At 45.7% G+C, this 19,745-nt stretch overlaps 1 protein-coding gene across 2 annotated transcripts in view; it reads left to right on the top strand.

Annotated features, from left to right (window-relative positions):
* Positions 1-4,591: 4,591 nt before the first annotated feature.
* Positions 4,592-19,745, top strand: part of KIAA1958 (KIAA1958 ortholog) — a 74,146-nt gene continuing 58,992 nt past the window's right edge. For both annotated transcript variants that reach the window (XR_004354605.1, XM_032676040.1), the window contains exon 1: positions 4,592-4,651. The gene's annotated coding sequence lies outside the window, so the exon portion shown is untranslated. The remainder of the gene's footprint in view (positions 4,652-19,745) is intronic.

The raw sequence follows: 19,745 nt of genomic DNA, 5'->3' as shown, positions 1-19,745 counted from the left end.
CTGATGTCCCACCAGGGAACCCACCCCTTGTCCAACCCACTAATACTGGCTGGCAGACACCTGTTTCTCACAAGCCCTTTCATCCAGAGAAGTGTGTGAGCAAAGGCTGGGTGGGTCTACCTTGTGTTTAATCTTCTGAGAGGGACTGCAGGAGTGTTCCAGACTAACACACAGACTTTTGGGATGGGAAGCTGGCTCCCCAGATTTTTTGTGCTCATACCTTTGCAATCAGTGTTGAGGTGGAGGAAGCCTCAGTGAAGATCCAGGTGTCTGCTTGCATGCTGGAAGGCTGTCTGAAACAGGCATCCCTCACATTGGTACAGAGGAGGAGGCAATGTGGAAGATCACAAGGTTCTGCCAGGCACTGAGCTCTTCTTGGGCTTTCTGAGACCCTCCAGACACTACTCTCTCCATGCTCCAGCTGACCGACGGGATAAAATCATGCTTGGGTCACAGCTAATGAAGTCTAAAAATGAAGACGAATCTTTTAACTCACACTGCTGTTTCAAGGGGCTGCCTTTTTCAGCAAGATATTGGCTGTGCAGCAATTTTTCCTGTCTCAAAAATTGTTCTAGCTTAACTTCTTGAAGCTATTTTGGTTGGGCACACATTCCTCTGAGGAATATACCTTTGAAAAACACAGCAGGGTATTCCTACTGTGATGAGACAGTTTTGTGATCTGCATTTGGCTGATGCCAGCCACAATCAGCAGCCATTGGAGGAGACATGCTAATGGGAACCTGTGGTGAACTGATGCAAACAACAGCCTGTTGTGGCAGTGGCCTGATCGTGCTCTTCCTCCTGTGAAGTAATCAGTCTTGATTTAAAACCTACATCTGGTCAAACAGACCATTCTTGACCTTTCTTGTTTTTCGCTCTCAACCCAGCTGCTCTTGTCCTATGCTCGGTCCTTAGCATATGGCCAACCTTCTGCTAAAAACAGAAGTATTTCTGATTGCCCCTGTCTTCATCCCAGGTTGTTCATCACCTCCCAGGGCAGCTTCCCTCCTGTGAGAGCTGGGGGATTTCACCTGGGGTGCTGTTTCACCTTTGTGTTTCAGCTGGCAAAGTGTCTGGCACAGGATCAGGTTCATGACCGCTGGTGGGGACCGATGGAGAGCCTGTGGGCATGCTGACACACCCTTCTCATCTAGGCAGGAGGGAGCAAGCACAGCCAGGGCACAAACTGTAGGGGTGTGACTCATTTGTTGCTTTCTTGCTGTGTGGGTCAAACACAGGGCAGAGCTGGGTGGCAGAAACAAACCACTCAGCTTGAATCCCAGTTCACCTGCCAGTCCTGCATGAATGAGGAATACGCCCAGTCAGGGCACATCTTATCTCACAAAGGGTATCCCTGGGAAAAGGCAAGCTCTGCTCTGTTCCTGGTTGATCGATGCGGTGCTGAGGGGATGCTGGGGAAGCTGAGTGGGTTCATAACAAAGCCATGCAGTCACTTGGTGTCCCCATGTTTTCTAAGAGGCGGTGGCACCTGCGCTCTGATGTAGATGTCGATCACCATGGCTTTTGGACCTCTCTTCAAGCAGACAGTCAGGTGTTTCCAAACAAGAGGGCAGTGATTCCTTTCTCTCCTGTTTGGCAACTTGTGTCCTATTTCACAGGCACTGGGCCAGCCAGTCTTTCTCCGCAAAAGGCTTGGTTCCTGTGGGATCTGAGATGCTTTTGCGCTTGACCATTGTTTTTGGCCTCCTGGTGGCATTGGTGTTAATGGGATGGCAGGTTACCTGTCAGGGTGCCCAGGAGTTCTGAAGGGCAGAACATGAGCTTCCACTGAGCACCATGAGCAGCAGTTTTCATGGCACTGGGGCCTGAATGAGACAATTTACCCTTGTCACACAGCCTGATAGGGCTAATAAATGGTCATAGCACAGATGGGTACACACAGGTTAGTAAATTATCAGAGGTCACAGAAAAAAATCCATGTTAGATCTGGAATGATGATGTGATACACCTTCTTCCTCAGCCCACTGCATTAATGACAGGACCCTGCTGCCTCCGCTGGGCCTGCAGAGGTGCTTAGCACCTCCAGCAGGTGTCCATGCCAACACTCAGACCTCTGCCTCAATATGTTTTATGCCAAGTGAGGAATAGGAGCAGAAATGATCAGCAATAACACCTCCTCACCACAGCAGTCCCTCAGCTTTGCAGAGGCAGGGTAGTCTGTCTGCCCACCTTAGAACGGTTAGCACAGTCCTGTCACGTCAATAGCAGCAGTTTTCCTTCCTGGAGAAAACCTCGCTTTCTCTGGAACCTCGGCACACATGATCGCTGCCCTCCCAGTGCAGTTACCAATACAGACTGTGAGCTAAAATGAGCTCATGCAGAACTGCAGTTCTGTGCCTAGTGCTGGTGACATTATTCCAGGCTAGCTGAGCTCTTTGATAGCAAACACGATATCTACCAGAACCCTCTGATGCAATTACAGCCCTGTGTACAACCCTGTGATGATAACAGGGCACAATAGCCAAGCAACCATGTCAGAGGTTTGAGAAGCATTTTCAAACCTTCTTTTTGATTAAAGCGTGCAGAGACAGCATTGACCTGGGGCTGCTCACAATGAGGAGGTGAAGAAGGAGTAGGAAGAACTGAGGAAGAAGGTGCAAGGAAGGTAGGCTTGGAGGCTACTTTGTCCTGTTGCCATAAAGGAGCATGATAGAAAAAGAGAAAAGCAAAGAAAAAAATACAAAGGAGTGAACAAGATTGAAGACCAGCAGTGAAGAGCAAACCCCTTGTGTTGCCTGAATGCAGCTGATGTGCCTGATTGTAAGGATTCCAGAGATAAAGGCAGTCCTTCTCTTCAGGAATTCCTATTGTCATAATTTTTGAAAGTGTAACTATTTGACCTTTAAAAAGTAGCCCAGCAGCTCCCATCTTGGAGGCAAACAGAGCACTGGTTTCAACTAATATAACTCACGCACCCTCTTGCCCAGGAGATGTGTTTGATGGCCCATGGAGTGCTGCAGGAGCATGTCCCTGAAGAGCAGCTCATCCCTGCCCCTGGTAGGACCCTGTGGGCACAGCAGAGTCCAGGAAGGTTGTGGTCTTGTCCTCAATGTTACCAGTGCTTTGACTATAGGTCTTCACACTAAAAGTAAGATGTGGAAGCAGGGTGTCACACGTTTGATCATGATGGACAGAGGCAGACTCTCCCTTGACTCCCTGGAGTAGTTACTTTTTCTTACATTTAGGGTTCTCTGTCTTTAGGAGTCTACCACTGCACCCTTCATTTTAAAGTATTAAAGGCCTCCGCTGAGGTGCAGCAACATGACAATGACATCTTACTGAAAATTAAAAGAGCAGAAGAGATGGCAATCTTCCCTAAGCAAGCCTAACACTGCTACCAAATTCCCCTGCTGCATCACAGGCAAACCCAGAAAGAGCATTACTTTTGGCATGAATACACTTCCAGATTGCCTCCATTATACTCTTGCATAAGCATTGTTGCCATCGTAGCTGGTAGCATGTGTTAGCCCATTCAAGTTTTGCAAATGTTGGCATAAGGAAGATGAGGAAAGGAAACCTCTGGGGCATGAAGCAGCCGGCTTGGAAGGCTGATAGCCAGGCCTGTCTCCTTCTGGAGTGATATAACAAGGCAGAGGAAAAAAGCCCAACTGAGGAGGTGAGTAGAGTTTGCTTTGGCATGTACCTTACTTATTGTGGGAGAACCAACACCCAGAGAAAATGCTGCAAGCACACGGTGAGCCCTCGCATGATTAATTGCAAAAAAATCCCAATGTGAGTAATGTTGCTGATAGGATCTGTACTTGCAGATCAAGAAAGTTGTCATTTTCACAACAAATAAACTGCAGTTTTGATTGCCCTATATACAGGTGGAGGACGAGTGCACGTGTGTGTGCACATGTATATACTCCACGTAAAATTAATGCATTGTGCTGTACCTATGATCTCATTAAAAAAAAAAAAAAAGATTAAGTAACAGTAAACCGTGTATCTCTGTATCTGCACGAAGCAACCGAGCGGTAGCTTTTTGGACACAACTACTTTGAGTAACTCAGCCGCCGTTAAGTCAACAGACCTTCACCAAAGTAATAAGAATTACGTTGTTTCATGTCAGCGGAGAACGTGTTCCTTAGTGGGACAGCCCCCGTCTTCACGTGCACGCATTTCCCCCTGTTTTCAGAAGGAAGCACCCCTGCCCACGGCAACGCAGGGAACGCGGCTCCCTTCGCCCGTGTCCACGCAGAGCGGCACGGCGACCACCCCGTCCCTGGCCCCCGGGGGTCTGTGCCGCCCCGCGCCGCACGCAGGGAGGGGCCGTGTCCCTGCCCGGCCCAGCGCCGGCCGTGCCGCTCCTCCCGCCGCCCGCCCGTCGCGGTGCGGGCCGCGTGCGGGGCCGGTGTGCGGGTGTGCCATTGCACACTTCCTGCGGTGCGGGGCACCGGGAGCCGGTTTCCGGTGGCTGACAGGAGCTGGAGCCCACAGCTGCCTCCTCCGGCGCGGAGTACCACACGCCCCCGCACACACCGCGGGAAAGGAGGAGGAGGAGGGGGAGGAGGGAGCGGAGCAGCCCCCCCGCTGCAGCCCCCGAGCGATATCGCGGTAACCCCCCCATGCGATACGGGCGGTGCAGCGCAGCCTCCCCGCCCCGCGCTCCCCGGACAGGCACCTGCAGGTACGTGACCCGCACCGTGTGTGTGGATGCGTGTGCGGGGGGGGTGTGCGTGGTGCATCCAGCGCTGCCCGCCGCGGGGGCGGGCGACATTCCCCGTATCTCTCTTTGTGCGCAGCCAAGGGCTCTCCGGGAAGCCTCACCGGGCAGAGGCAAGGCCCCCCCGGCCTTGTGGCGGAGCTCTGTGCGGTGGCAGGGGTCGGTGTGTCCCCCTGGGCTGCACAGGGGGTGCCGGTGCAAGGGGAGGGGGTGGGGCAGGAGTGCCTGAGGGGTCGTGGTTTGGCAGGACATAGGGAGCGGGGAGACACCTTCCCCCCCCGCCCACATTGCATCTTCTTGCAAAAAGAAAAGCGACCTCCCTCCCCACACTCTACCTCTACCCCCCACTTTCCCCCCGGCTGAAATGGAGGTGGGCAGCCGCGGGGGGCCGCGGTTTGGGGACCAGGGGTCTGGCGGCTGCACCGAGAAGGGGGCACGGGGCCAGTGCCTGGCGATGTGGTTTGGCCCCATTCGAAGTTCAGGCCCATCGGCACCTCCCGCAGAGGGGCACAGAGGGGTCTGTCTCGTTCCTAGCCCGAGCAGGCAGTGGGGTGAACTCTGGGAAAGGCAGCTCCTCACAAACTTGGCTTGCCACCGACACGAGGCAGGAGCGATAAGGGAAGCCAGAAAACTGTGAATTAAGCTCGGAAAGGATGGTTCAGTGCAAAGGAAAAGAGTGAAAACGATGGGGAGCTACACTGAGCCTTCTGCAATTCAATTTCAGCTGTCAGAAACAGAGCCACTCTCCAGCCAAAGGAATAACTATGACCCATACGTTAAAACTCACCTTCCATCTACAGTGTTAATGGTTATAAATATCTCCTGAACGCAACTGGCAGTTCAGTAGTACTAGATATAGAGTAAGGCTGTTTCCATTCAAGTGAATGAAGATCTATCATAGACAAAACAATACACCTGGTAAAATGACGTCCCTGTATATGGCTGGCTTTCAACATTTGAATTGTTAGCTGTGAAGTTTGCTTTTGCCTGCCTTTTCTGCCATTCCCATACCATCCTTCTCAGAAATACACACTCTGCCAGCAGTGTTGCAATGGTAAAACTGCGATAGATGCTAAAGCTTGGCTTTGAACTGGCACAGACTGTAATGGTTTTCATTTTTCTGTTGATTTGAAGAGAAATGGGACCAAGCGCTTACCATGCTTGATAGCAGCAGTGAGAATTTGCATAAAACACATGATGACATCCCTTTGCTACGTTCAGGATCACAGCTTTTCAGGTCAGGAACTAGGCTTGTTTTTCTTCACTTTTTTTTCTCCTTTAAACTGAGTAACCCCAAAAGGCCTTTTCAGGTCAGGAGTGACCAGTTCCTGTTTCCCTCGTGGCTGCTTCTGTTCTCTGTATAATTCAGAGCTCAGACTGACAGAGCTGTATTCGTGTGGTAGTGCAATTAACCTAATTACCTCAGCCAGCAGCATGCTGGGCCTGCACGCCTACCCCACAGCACATATACATCGTTTCAGACTTTTTCCAACTGACTGGCATTACCAGGAGCTGGGTAAAACGGCCCTGGGGGTCAGATCTGCCAGTTTTCTCAGGTTGATTTTTCAAACGCCATTTTAGGCTTGGCTAAACCTGTTTCTGCCCACTTCTGAAGCCACACAGAAGTCAGAAGTCACGTGGTTCTTGCAGTCACCTGCTGTCTTGTGCTCAGCCTGGCACTCACCTGGCTAAATCCCCTGTTCCCCTTCGGCCTGTGGATTTCAGCAAAACACTGTTTTTCAACACTGTGCTCAAGTTTGTCAGCTCTTTGAAGTCCTTCATAGGTAAACTAATAAAGGAACATAGTTTAAAAACCTTGCACCCAAAAGAGTAAGAGAAAAAATAATTGGCAAAAAGATACTGTGTGATCTAAGTATTATCAGAAACTATTGAGGGGTTAATAGGTGCTGTTACATGCAGTGTAAAACTTGTGAGAGAGATACACCGTGGAGTTACTATTTCTACTGTTGCCAGTAGCTAATCTCAAGAGTGTAGCAGAGGTCTTCTTCGCGTTCCACTAAAATAGCTAGGTTTCCAGGAGGTGACCTAAAACTTGTGGAAAAACTGTTAGAGCTCAAGTACTTCTCTAGCCATTGTTAGCAAGCTGGTATTTCAGTTTGGCTTGTTGTTTGTTATTTTTGAGTTTTTTTAAGCAAATATATATTGATATTGTTCCTATGCAGATGCATCTATGCACTGGTAGTTGGTGTTATACCAGGAAGCTTCCTATAACTGAACTTACTGAAAGTTTCAAAAGCACGGTGTAATTCTGTGAGTTTCATTCACGCAGTGATAGTGGGTTTATAGTCACAAGTTCCTAAAGCAGCAGCAGTTTGCTGCCTTAGCAGTTCACACCTGGCAGTCGCTGGGGGTACCTCCCTTAAGTGGCCACCAAGCATCGCCTTGGTGCCCCTTTGACTGGGCTGCCATGTGTCCAATGCACTGCAACTCCATGGAGACTCCTAGAGTTTCAGCAATAACATCTTCCAGTATTTTCGGTTTCCCAGCTTTATGCCTCTCTGCCTCCCTTTCCTGTTAGTTATAAAACACAGACAGAAGAGGTCTGAAGGTCTTAAATGTGAACAGAAATGTAATCCCAGCCTTGACATTCACTTCCACAGTGCCATTGTGTTTTGACATCTGCGTTCTGGGAGGGATAACCTGTCCATGCACGGCTCACAGAGGTTGTGTGAAAATTAACTGCTCTTTATAAGGCACTTTCGCAGAATGGTGTGTGGAAATTAGTCCTCTTGAGGATTGTTATGCATCTGGTAATTCAAGTGTAACTGGCTGAACATAATGCTCTGCTTCTAAAGGTTATCACTGCACACCTCTTTGCAGAGTAAAACAGGGTGAGATGAAGGGTAGTGACTTAAAAGTAGAGCACATTTTTATTGTCTTTCTAGTACTTTTCTGTGAAAAATACTAAAAAATGAGTGTTATTTTGAGTCAAATATTTCCTTGATGGATCTGCATCATAAGTCCAAGGAACTTGAAAGACTTGTACCTTAGTACTATTAATAACAAAGGAGACCCATGGAGCCTAGCTGCTTCATCTTCAGTTACTTGACCTTGGCTCTGATTTGTTGATTTACTAACTTTATTTATTGGCTGGGCTGGTGAATTCTCTTGCAAGACAGAAATTACAGCTTGTCGTCCCTCTCTTGTTCCCATGGCAATGAATACACCTCACAGATTCTGTAATGAGACCCTTGGCTGGCCACTGATTTGTCTGTGTTTTTCCGGTTTGGTAGTTCCAGGCCCTGAAATAAATAAAAGGTCTTGTTCATGTGACTGTCCAAACTCAAGCATTCAAAATGGAAACAGAAATCAAATAATAGATGACTTCTGCATGGTGATAATGTGTTGTAACTTAGCCTCAGTCATACACGGTTGGGATGTAAGCAGATAGTGTTCAGTATTGGTTCTTCTGAGAAGGTTATGGTGAAAGGGACCTATCCAGGATCTTGGGTTTAACTTGATCTTTGAAGGATATCTTCTGTGGCTGAGTGATATGCGTGCAAAGAAGTTACTTTGCATGATCTGGGGGCCATTCTCAGTTACGGGTGTTTTCCACATTTTCTGAGCAGTCAGTTTTTATCACAGTCCTTATGTTATTAGAGAGTTCATAGTTTGTTCATATTGCTTCAGAGTTCGTTCATATTTATTCATTCTCTTTTCTTATTTATTGGTAAGCAATAGGCAGGATCTGCAACTTTTGTTCACTTGACTGATGCTAGCTCAGAGACATCACATGAGTTCTGTTGGACCCAGGCATCTTAGGGTTTTAGTCCTGTGAAAAGTTACAGGAACAAAAGTTTTCCTTTAAGTGCAGAATCATGGGATTAGATTCATGGTATTCACTGAATGAGCACTGTGACATTCTGCCAGTTTTTATTTCCATTGTTCCAGGTAATTATTTTCTAAAAGAAATCATTGTACCTTAAATATTTTACATATGTGGTTTACAAATAGTATCTAAGATAACTGGAAGAGATAAGGGGAGGAAAGAGATTCCTTTCCCTTTTTCTCTCCAGCTTTGTTTATTTCATCGATTTTTTTTCATCATTCTTTTTTGTATGGTCCACCCTATTGTTTTCCTCTGTGATCTTCAGTAAACTGAATGTCTTTGGTCAGTATGGACAATCAGGCAAAAAAACCCCAATAACTTTTTTTCAAAACAGGAACATAAACATATAGCAATGATCAAGCATCCAAACGCACACAATAATTTACTGTCATCTCAGCTCATCTAGTCCAGCTGACAAAACTCGCCAGCACTATAGTTTGAAAGCTTTATTGTTCAGTCCCTTCACCTATGAACAGCTGCATCTTAATGAAAGCAATAGGCAAGAAACGTATCCGTGATATAATTATCTTCTATAGCAATTTTTTTTCAGAATATGTGTAAAGCTGGCAGCAACTGAATTTAGTAATTTCGGATTTTATTGTCTATCCTGTCATGGGTTAAGGCTGAACGAAAGAAAAACCACTGATGATCTAGTAGATGTACATTTTGTGAGGGGCTAACAAAAAAGAAAAAAACTCCTCGGGACAAAGAAAGGGCACGGGGTGTCCAAGCCCCTTTGGAGAAATGTCTCAAATGCTCTTAAATGGAGCAACTGGAGCCATACCTTGAGATACATGACTAGGGGATTTCCATGAGGCGCCATGAGATGTGTGGATGGTGTGCTGTGGGGCCGGCTGACCCTTATCCCTGCAATCAGCCAGGTTAAAGGAGTAATGTTAAGGTGACTTCCGCCCTTACGGAAGACCCAGTCTTTGTAATCTCTTTGTTACTCCCGATATTCCTCATTTACATATAAATTGGCTGCCGCCCCCCACCCCACTTAGGCACGGAGGAGGGGTTGCCCGAAGCAACCAACATAAAAAAAGGACAGGGAGCTACCGTTATGTGAGACTTCAGGACATCAGAGACCCCCAGGCTGGCCCAACGCTGGATCCAGGACCGGTGATCTCTCTCTCTCTCTCTCTATTTATTTTCCTTTTTATCAAAGTTTGTCAATACAGCCATTTGCTAACCGTGTGCCTTTGTCATTTTATTAAGCCATTGTGAGTTTTCCTTCAAATAGAATTGTTACTTGTTAAAGGACCACCAGTGTTGTTTCACTGCATTTCAAGCCAAAGGTATTTTCAAATCTGAGTAACTTTCTTTCACCTCTTGTGTTGGACAGTCCTAAGGGATACCGATGGTCTACCCAGTAAGTGGGGAGGGAGAGCTGGGCAGTAGCCTCTCAGCTATAAGCCAGGAGAGGTTTGAGCAGTGCCAAGACAACGGCTTCCCAGGAAAGGGCAGCTTGACTGCTACCCTGTTTGAAGTTATCTCCCTCTTATATAATATAGTCTATTAGTATGATATATATGCTTTATCACTATGCATTATTATTATTAATAATAATAATAATAAAATTATGATGATGATGTTCTATTCCGTAGTCAGATGAGAGAAAAGATAGATCTTGCAGAGAAAGTGTCTGACTTACAGGGTGAGAGAGCCGTGGTTCTGCTGGATTCTGTCCTGCTCCCAGTCCTATCTGGTGTTTTCCCCAATGATACAGTGGAAGAAATAACTAACCTCCCCCTGTGTTGCACCTGTGCAGAGCATGAGGCCAGAAAGAGACACAAAGACATGAGAGCACAGATTCAAATTTCAAACTCATCTCAACAGGTTGGAGATCTGGACTGGAGATGACAGAGTGTGAGTTGTAAAATTGTGTTTACCAGTTGTAAAACTGGTTCTGCTCTATGGAAGGTTTAGATAATGCTGAAATTACAAGATGGGTAGCAATTTTTTGGTGTTGGTTTGTTGGGGTTTTTTTTTTGTTGTTTGTTTTTTTTTTTTTAAGAAACAGGTGCTCTGCAAAGGGTAGGGAGTAACTTTGGTCCATAGCCATGATGGATGGGAAACAATAATTTTTGGTAGGAGGGAAGGTCAGGGCTAGGCATCAAAACATGTGCATGACACAGTGTGATGTGGGGATGGGTGTACAGAGAGATGTCAGTGGCATGAGAAGGAAAACACTGCGATGAGATGAAAACACTTCTTAGTTGGCGTATCTTCAACTTTGTCCTTGTCACTGTGCTGAAATCTGCCTGGAAGCCACCATGGTGCAGAAAAGTGCCAAAACAGTTAGAAACCTCCTCTGTTTTTTGAACAGCACACTGGTTGGTATTTACACCTTATCTGGGTTACGGTCAGGTACTTCCATGCAGTTGTACACTGCAAGTTTCCAGAATGTCAGCCAAAATTAGGGAAAGATTAGCTTTTGGTATGTACCTTGTGTTTTCTTAACTTTTCTGTTTGTCTACTCTTCTTAAACCTGAAGTCAGAAACTGTAATTTCTATACTTCTGGTATCTCTGAAGTCTAAGTATGGAGGGGAGAGGATATATTTATGTTCTCTGCTAAGTGTTCTCCTGAAGCTCTAGAGAAAACCCTCATCGCCCTGTGATAGTTTGCAAAATCTGCTGCAACACACCATAAGGAGCCAGCATATTTTAGCTGGTAACACTCCAAATGTCATAGCTTAGAATTTGCAAAATATTGCAGCATGAAAAAAAATTAATGAACTATTCTCAAAATGTAAAAGCTGACACTTTTTTTTTTTTTTTTTGATCTATGAGATTTTGATCCTTGCTCTTGAGCCAGCCTTTCAGAGAAGACACTGAACTACTCATTCAGTGGCATATTTTCTGTTCTCCATCATGTGGATCGTCCCTACAGCAATCCATAGTCATACCAGGTCATGCCACTTTACTCTGTGAGGTTAAATATCTACTCAGATTTTGTCATAACTGAAAGCTTTTTATGGAGTAGGGGTTTTTTTCATATTTAACCAGGAAAGTGAGTATTTCCTGTTCAAAATTTAGATTTCATACGGTCTTTTTTTAGCATTGTTAGGGGAAAGAATAATGTCTGGTTTCTTTTTTTTTAACGTTCTTATCTGCAACTATAAAAACAAGGGTGTGTTTTTAAAAACCGAGCTCTTACAGAGCTAGCTTTTAATTTTCTAAACCCGAGAGACAAACATTTCTTGTGTAACCAGTAGATTGCAGTTGAAACTGTTCTATGAAGTGGTTGGCATATTCTTTGCCAGATGTGTGTATCCTAGCAATTTTACCAGACTTGATGAGTGCTGATGACTTATTTTCAAACCGCTCAAGTTTAACATTGCCATGTCTGATTTCCAGAAATACAGATAACTATTGTGGAAATAAGCTGGTTAAAAAGAAGTGTTGTGTTTGTAACAATTGATTATTAACTATCCACTGTCAGGTGGATCATTTCCAAATCTTCCAGATTTCAAGTTACATTTCAGTGTAGATTCTCCTTACAAGTATATAACTTGTACCTCCAAGCCAAGACATGCAAATAACCTGTGTCCAAAACCTCTTTCAGTTAAATCCCGTTTTCTGCACACAGCTTCACTTCATAACAGTATACAGCTAAGAACCCCATAAATGGCAGATTTTCTCCGAACTCAATATTGTGAACCAATGTAGGACTCCACCCACTTTGTCTGACCTGGTGCTTGGCATCACCCTAAAAATCAGGTACAGTGCTGAGTGTTTGCTGAACAGGCAGTGTGGTTTGATAGAAATACTGGTGACAAAGATTTTTTGGCAGGGGAGAGCTGGGTCAGATATTCTGATTTTACAAATCTGTCTTGATTTGAGGAAGACAAGATACTTATTGTGAGGGTGAGTGGAGGAAGCCAGAAAATTATACATGCAATATATATATATATAAACACACAGCAAGTAGATTCTTTTCCCTTTGTCTAAGAGTTCTGTCCTGTATCATATTATACATTATGGCACTATGCAGCAAAATACAGGTGAGTTTTTATTCTCCCAGAATTAATGCTTGCAAGTTTTAATAGACAATTGAGTTCCACTTTCTTCCTGTTTTGTTGTTTGTTTGGTTGATTGGGTTTTTTGTTTTGTTTTGTTGTTGGTTTGTTTGGGTTTTTTTTTTCCCAAATAGTCTGTGAATATGTTTCCCCCTCAGCTAGTTTTTTCACCCTGGTTAGATAATCTATTCTGAAATAATGAGACTGATTTCAGTATGGAAATCCACAGAAGCCTTTCTTAGTTATGCATTCACTTGTATGAAGAAAAAAAAGGCTGTCTGGCAGAGAAAAAAAAAATTGTAAATTTCGATTTACCATTTCTTTTGGACCACAAGAGAATACATTATACCGAGCGTCGCACATAAGTCATGTTTTGGAACAGCTCCACAAGAGAGTGGAGCATTACTGAAATACAGCATCAGACAATTTATATGGAGCGTGGTTATTCACCTGGCCCTTTATTTGCAAGAAACATTCCGCACCTAAATTGAGCTCTCTTCAATATGCTGCACCTGCTTTAATGTGCTGTGTTTGCTGTATGCATTGAACAGTCTCATAAAGAAGGTCAAAATTTGTTTTGGTCTAGCTGGGAGTCGAGGAGAAGTAGCAGCTCGGAGCCATATAGCAAAGATAACGCACAATTAACCATTGCAGTTTAATTTTGTGTTTGTATGTGTGTGTTACCATTCACTGCTCTCCTGTTGGATAGTTAACTTTGTAAAGCTAAGTGGCCTCTTTCAGTCAGGTGTCCCTAAAACTGTCTTCACCTCTGCTGACCTCCTAGATAGTGATTAAACTGTTTGGCTGTGTTTGATTAGCTTAGTCTACAGACCTTTTAACTGGTGCAGAAGTATTTACATGGAATAATATTGTGAAGATTAGGATGGAGGAAGTAAAAAGGTGGAACCACTTCAGCAGGTTTTATGAAACAAAGACGTATGAATCCAGCACGTATCTGTGTATTTTAAGATCTCAGGACTTGCCCTTTGGGGTCAATGTTTTATTTTTTTTTCTGGAGGAGAAATCACTCCTTCAGTGGAAGGCAGTGGTTTCCCTCATTGCAGCAGTTCTCTTGTGGCTCTACCCTGATGCTGGTGCCCTGCCCATGGCTGTGAGATCCACGCTGGGCATGAGGAATATGCTTTTTAGCAAGGTAAGAGCAGAGCAAATTGCTCTGTGTTTTACTTCATTAATATTGATGTGCTACCACTGTCATAGTCCAATTAAAAAGCAGAAAGTCTGAGTGAGCACATCTGGGCATCAGCTGTTTGGTGTCTTTCCTTGTCTGCCTACACCTGTGAATTTCACTACTTGCCTGCACTGTGTTGTGTTGGAAGATAGGTTTGCTTGTTCCCTCTGGCATAGATGGAGTAAATTTGTAACATTATGTTATGTCTGTCCTTTTCATTATTCCAAGGGAGTTGCCAGTCCTTTTAGTCTTTTTTCCTCTCTTGAGGTTTTTGTTTGTTTGTTTTGTTGGGGTTTTGTTTGTAGACTGTAGCTCTTCAGAAGAAATTGGGGTGATCAGTGCATATTCCCTTTCCTACTAAGGTTATTCTTCACAGGGGGCTTCATTTTGCCTCTCAGTAAGCAGATGGAGGAGCATCTGCATGTGGCTCTTGAAACTGCTGTGAGGAGGGGGGAGCTGGAGTTTTGACCTGGCCCTCACAGATGTTATGGTCAGAGTTTGGGAACTGGGTTGGCAAGTCAGTAGGAAGGCTTGCAGGACATACCTGTTTGCCCTGGTACCAAACAAATCTTCCCACATAATTAAGGCAGCCTTTGGTAGACTCGGGGTGGAGGGACAATAGGTGAGAACACCCTGGCTGTGCAGAAGGACTGGGACTTTTGTGTGGATGAACCTAGTGTTCCTCTGGGTTTTGTGTGGGTTGCTGATCTTGCACACTGCAGTTTGGAGGTGCACTGAGTTTCCTGTAGTCTTACATGGGCTTTTTGTTCAGGGCTGGTGTTCCAGGAAAAGCTTCTGGGACTGGGTTGAGCAGAGGTCTGCAGCACTGACTGGTGTAAAAACCTCCTCATAGCCAACCAGCAATTGGGAGAGTTGGACCCAGGCCCCTGTCATGGTTTAATCCCAGCCAGACATCAAGCTCCTGCTTGTTCACTCCTCTACCACTGGGATCAGGGAGAGAATTGGAAGGCTAAAAGATAGAAAACTCGTGTGTTGAGATAAAAAAAAGTTTAATAGGGAAAGCTCGTGCACAAAGCAAAACAAAACAAGGAATGAATTCACTGCTTCCCATGGGCAGGCAGGTGTTCAGCCATCTCCAGGAGAGCAGGGCCTCATCATGTGTAATGGGGACTTGGGAAGGCAAACATCATCACTCCAAACATCCCCCCCTTCCTCCTTCTTCCCCAACTGTATATACTGAGCATGATGTTATATGGTCTGAAATGTCCCTTTGGTCAGTTTGGGTCACCTGTCCTGGCTATGTCTCCTCCCAACCTCCCATGCACCCCCAACTTCCTTACCAGTGTGGCAGTATGAAAAGCAGAAAAGGCCTTGGCTCTGTGTAAGCCCTGCCCAGCTATAACAAAAACTTATCTATATCATCATCCTTGTGTTCAGCAAATATCCAAAGCACAGCCTGATATGAGGCACTGCAAAGAAAATGAACTCTACCCCGGCCAAAACCAGCACAGCCACCATTACTAATGCCAGAGCCCTCTGTCAGGAAGGTCCTGCTCACACATCAGGAAGGTCTGCTGTTCCCATTGCAGAATGCTCTTTCATGAATTAATGCCTTCTTCCTAAGGCATGAGGTATATTGTTGAAGTTTTACTGAGGTTCAAGTAAATTAAGTTATATAGGTGATTTTTCATCTGCACGATTCACCTTTCCTCTCTACTTAATGACCACTTTGAAAGACTCTCAGAGCCCTCGGCGGTCTAGCACTTTCCCCTTGCGACTGTGGTACAAGTGTGATCCTCTCTGGTTGCATTTGCTCTAAATGCTGCACTACTTTTAATGATGCTCTGCTTGTGCAAGATACTTTTTCAAAAATAATAGATGTGTATCACTTTTACTGAATTTATAATTATACTATAAAGAATTCAGGAGGACGTCAAAGTAAAATTTCTCTTGATGTGACATGCTATTTGAGAAACAATGTCTTGGTTTTGTTGTGTGGGATGGATTTTTTTTGCTAGTTTCTGTTGGGGACTAACAAAAGAAAGCGGCATTACTGTTTTTCACATGGTTTGACCCATTAGATTGTTTGGTAGAAAGTATTTGAGTAGGCGACAAATTGAATTGCTTTTACATTTCCAAGACACTTAAGACAGAAAATAGAAAAGACAGCAGTAGATAAACATGCTGCATATATAATAATATTACTGCCAAGGAAATTTAATTCAGTCTTCAGTGATGGGTTTGGGCAGACGTTTTGCATTCAGCTAGAGATAAGGTAATGTATGCAGTGCAGTCTCCAGTAAGTGGGAAGAGAATGAAACTGATATTTTGCATTAGTTGTGTATTATTTATTGTATTTGATAGAAGTGTAGAGCAGACACCTGATACTAACTAACACCATCTGCCTGGTATCGGAAGAGTAGGGCAGTGCTGTCTAGACTTTCTGTATAAGAGTTGCCTCAGAAAAGCTTTCATTTTGTAAGCCACTGCTTTGCCAGTGTTTTTCTGGCTAATTTGCTTTCTTTGCTAAGGCTGTAGTTCTGGCATTAAAAATCAAGGCTGGCATTAGTAGTTGACTGTTAGTGTGCAATGGTCCCAGTATTTTATATCAAGACACTGAAAAGCAGCAGTTATGATCAACTGCAGTAAGAAACCAATATTTTTGTTCTCTGAGGGCAGGAAACTGCACAGAATCATAGAATCATAGAATCAAAGAATATTCTGAGTTGGAACTGATCAGGATCACTGAGTCCAACCCCTGACCCTGCGCAGGACACCTCAGGGATCACACCATGTGACTGAGAGTATTGTCTGAATTCTGCTTGAAATCTGTCAGGCTTGATGCTGTGACCACTTACCCAGGGAACCTGTTCCAGTGCCCAACCACCCTCTGGGTGAAAAACCTTTTCTTGATATCCAAGCTAAACCTCCCCTGACTCAGCTTCGTGCCATTCCCTTGAGTCCTGTCACTGGTCATGAGAGTGAGTTGATCTGTACCTGCCCTTCTGCTTCCCCTTGTGAGGATGTTGAAGAGAGCAATGAGGTCTCCCCTCAGTCTCCTCCAGGTTGAACAAACCAAGGGACCTCAGCTGCTCCTCATACAGCTTCCCCTCCAGACCCTTCACCATCCTCATTGCCCTCCTTTGGATGCTCCAAGAGCTTAATATCTTTTTTGTGTTGTGGTGTTCAAACTGCACACAGTATTTAAGGTGAGGCTGCCCCAGTGCAGAACAGAGCAGGACAATCCCCTCCCTTGACCGGCTGCTGATGCTTTGCCTGATGCCCCCCAGGACATGGTTGTCCCTTCTGGCTGCCAGGGCACTGCTGACTCAAGTTTTGGGATAGTTTGTTATGAGAATATACTGTGGAGGGGAAGAAGCCACAAGTTTTGAAAATGTCCTTTACTTGAGTGCTCTGAAGAGATAGGTGTCAGTAATATCCTTAGACAAAGAATGAGAGAAGGATGAAAACAACACAAAAATACAAAGAAGTTTCCAGCTGTTCAAGTCAGAAATAACCTGATGGAAGAAACTATCTAGTGCGCTGGGTAATCTGGTGGTTATGTTCCACTGTGGTGTTTAGGTGGAAGGATGAGGTGGCACTCTCAAACTTGAGTTTGTCTCAGAAGCCACATGGCTCACGACTGGTGCTTCCAGAAGGAGCTTACTGTATTTTGGTATAAATCTCTTAAGGGAAAACCAAGTTTTGAATCAGATTCTCTGGATGGGAGACTAGTTCCCTCTGAAATGGTGCACTGCACAGTAGTCTGCCACAGCTCGTGGGTTGGGAAAAGGAAAGGGCACTGCAAGGAAGGGCTAAGACACAGTCGAGGTCGGTGAAGCAATGCCAATTTATTGAGGGAAAGCTCGGACTTATATAGGGTAACTTGGGGGTTGGACTCAGGCGAGGGGAGGAGAGAAGGATTGACAGGTAGGGACTAACTGAGATTGGAGGGTATAATGAGGTAGGGTGGAGACTATGGGTATCTGGGGGAAAGGACCAATGAAAGCTACCTCTGCACTGCGGCAACCAGCAACCAATCACAGGCAGAGGAGCGGGAAAGCAGGGGAGTAAACAACTTTGGGCGGGAAAATAGTGAGGGGAGGAAGGAGACAACATGGAGGATTTGATTTTTAAACAACAACTGGGGGTACAGACATATAGATAACTCCATAACAGCGAACTGGGGGAAACTGCAAACAACCAGGGATAACAGGGGAAACAGTCCAGTCCAATGGCAGCCTCTGAGGGCTGCAAATGTCCATTCCTGAGTAACCTTTTCAGGCTAAAGTGTCCATCCGGGGGTAAACAGTCTTTTAAGATTCATAGACTCTCCTCCACGCCTGGAACCGTTCCCATTCCTCTCGTAGTTGGTGGTTTTCGTCCCCAACATCTCCCCCTTCTTTGTTTTTTGAGGCCGCGGCGACGTTGGCACTTATGGTTGAAATTAGGGACTTGCGAAGACAAACAACAAAACAGGGTAAACAGACACATAACAGGAAAATAACAGAAAGGGCAAGGATGCACATTGTTATAATTTTCTTAGACCAATTAGGCAGTGCCGGTATGTTCAGCCAATCGAAAAAGTCTCCTAAGTCTCCTTCTTTGTCCTTGTGAATATCTCGGATCAGGCTCTTGAGCTGGCTGATGCTTTCGTGAATCGATTGAGCATGATCCGAGAAATTCATGCAACACATCCCTTCGAACTCCTGGCACCCGTGTCCGTGTGCCAGGAGCAAGAAGTCGATGGCCGCTCGGTTTTGAAGACTTACCTCTTTCAGTTTCTGGGTGTCTTCTAAAAGGCCCTCTATCGCCTGGGTGGTGGCATTCGCCTCCTTGGTCAGCCAGCAACCAAGGTGGGTCAAAAGTGACAAAGCGTGTGCCGTACCAATCCCAGGGATAGGGAAAGACGCCCAGAAATTTTTCATCCTCGACCAGATGTGGATGTTGGAATCGCAGTCTGCTGGGAAGGGTAGAGGAGGTGGCATCGTCACAATTCCAGCACCCGCATGTGGTATGGCGTACACAATTGGAGACTGATTTAAATTTGGTTTAACTTTGGAAGGGGTGGTCTGAGGCTTGGGTGGTTGAGGTTTGGGCTCCGGAGGGAGCCTCCACCCATCCACCTGCCTCTGGACATTCGGGAACCACCCCTGGCGCCGAATTCGGTTTCTCAGATTTGGAACAGCCAATTCATTCTCGTTTTTGAGGGACCTTTTAATTTGGATTCTTGGAAGGATTGCCAAATCTGTTAGTTGGAACTTCGCCGGGTTGTAAAGGGCCAACTTTCCTACTGTGCAGGGACCCCCTTCCGGGTAGGCCCGAATACCAGGCCATGCCCGATCTCCACACAGCAGGAAGTACCCCTTTGGCAGGCGCATGTTCCGAGGAACATGCTCCGTGGGGATGGTGGTAACAACAGACCCATTACACCACGGCGAAGCGGTCCCTTGGTACAGGGGTTTCGAGGGGGTAACGTTAAAGGGAGTAAACAAAATGGGTTGGGTATACCGGTGAAACATAATACAGGCAAGGGTAGGGAGAGAACCCAACAAATCAATTTCTTGAAAGGGGATATCAACGAAGGTGAGTGCCGCGATCGCCTGGGCCAGATTGGGGGAGTTGAGGGGCATCGCCCCACGGACTCTCGTCTGTGAGACGAAAGCGTCCCAGTCCCTTGGTGTTATAGGGACTCCCACGAGGCATGTCCTGAATGGACTGCCTGCGCTAGCCAAGGACAGACACAAGGTGTCTGTGCCTGTTGCCTTGGCCAGCGTTACCCATAGATTTTCTTTGGGCTGGTCCATCCAGGGCCTCAGTGGGATGGGTGCGACGAGAGGAACGATGATGTTGATGAAGACGGTGATGGCGTGGAGGAGGATGGTTATCGGCTTCATGATTCGGGTCGGTCTAATACTCTGTCCTGATTCAATGCGGCTTTTATCCTTCTGGCTGGGACCCACTTCGGTCCTTCCGGACCTGCAATACAAGCGTAGCCCTTCCCCCAGGTGATTAAGGGGAAAGGGCCCGTCCAT

This window comes from Chiroxiphia lanceolata, chromosome Z (genome assembly GCF_009829145.1).
Source record: "Chiroxiphia lanceolata isolate bChiLan1 chromosome Z, bChiLan1.pri, whole genome shotgun sequence".
NCBI classification, from domain to species: Eukaryota; Metazoa; Chordata; class Aves; order Passeriformes; family Pipridae; genus Chiroxiphia; species Chiroxiphia lanceolata.
Note: the sequence above shows the minus strand (reverse complement) of the source record. Positions and strands in the feature narration are given on the sequence as shown.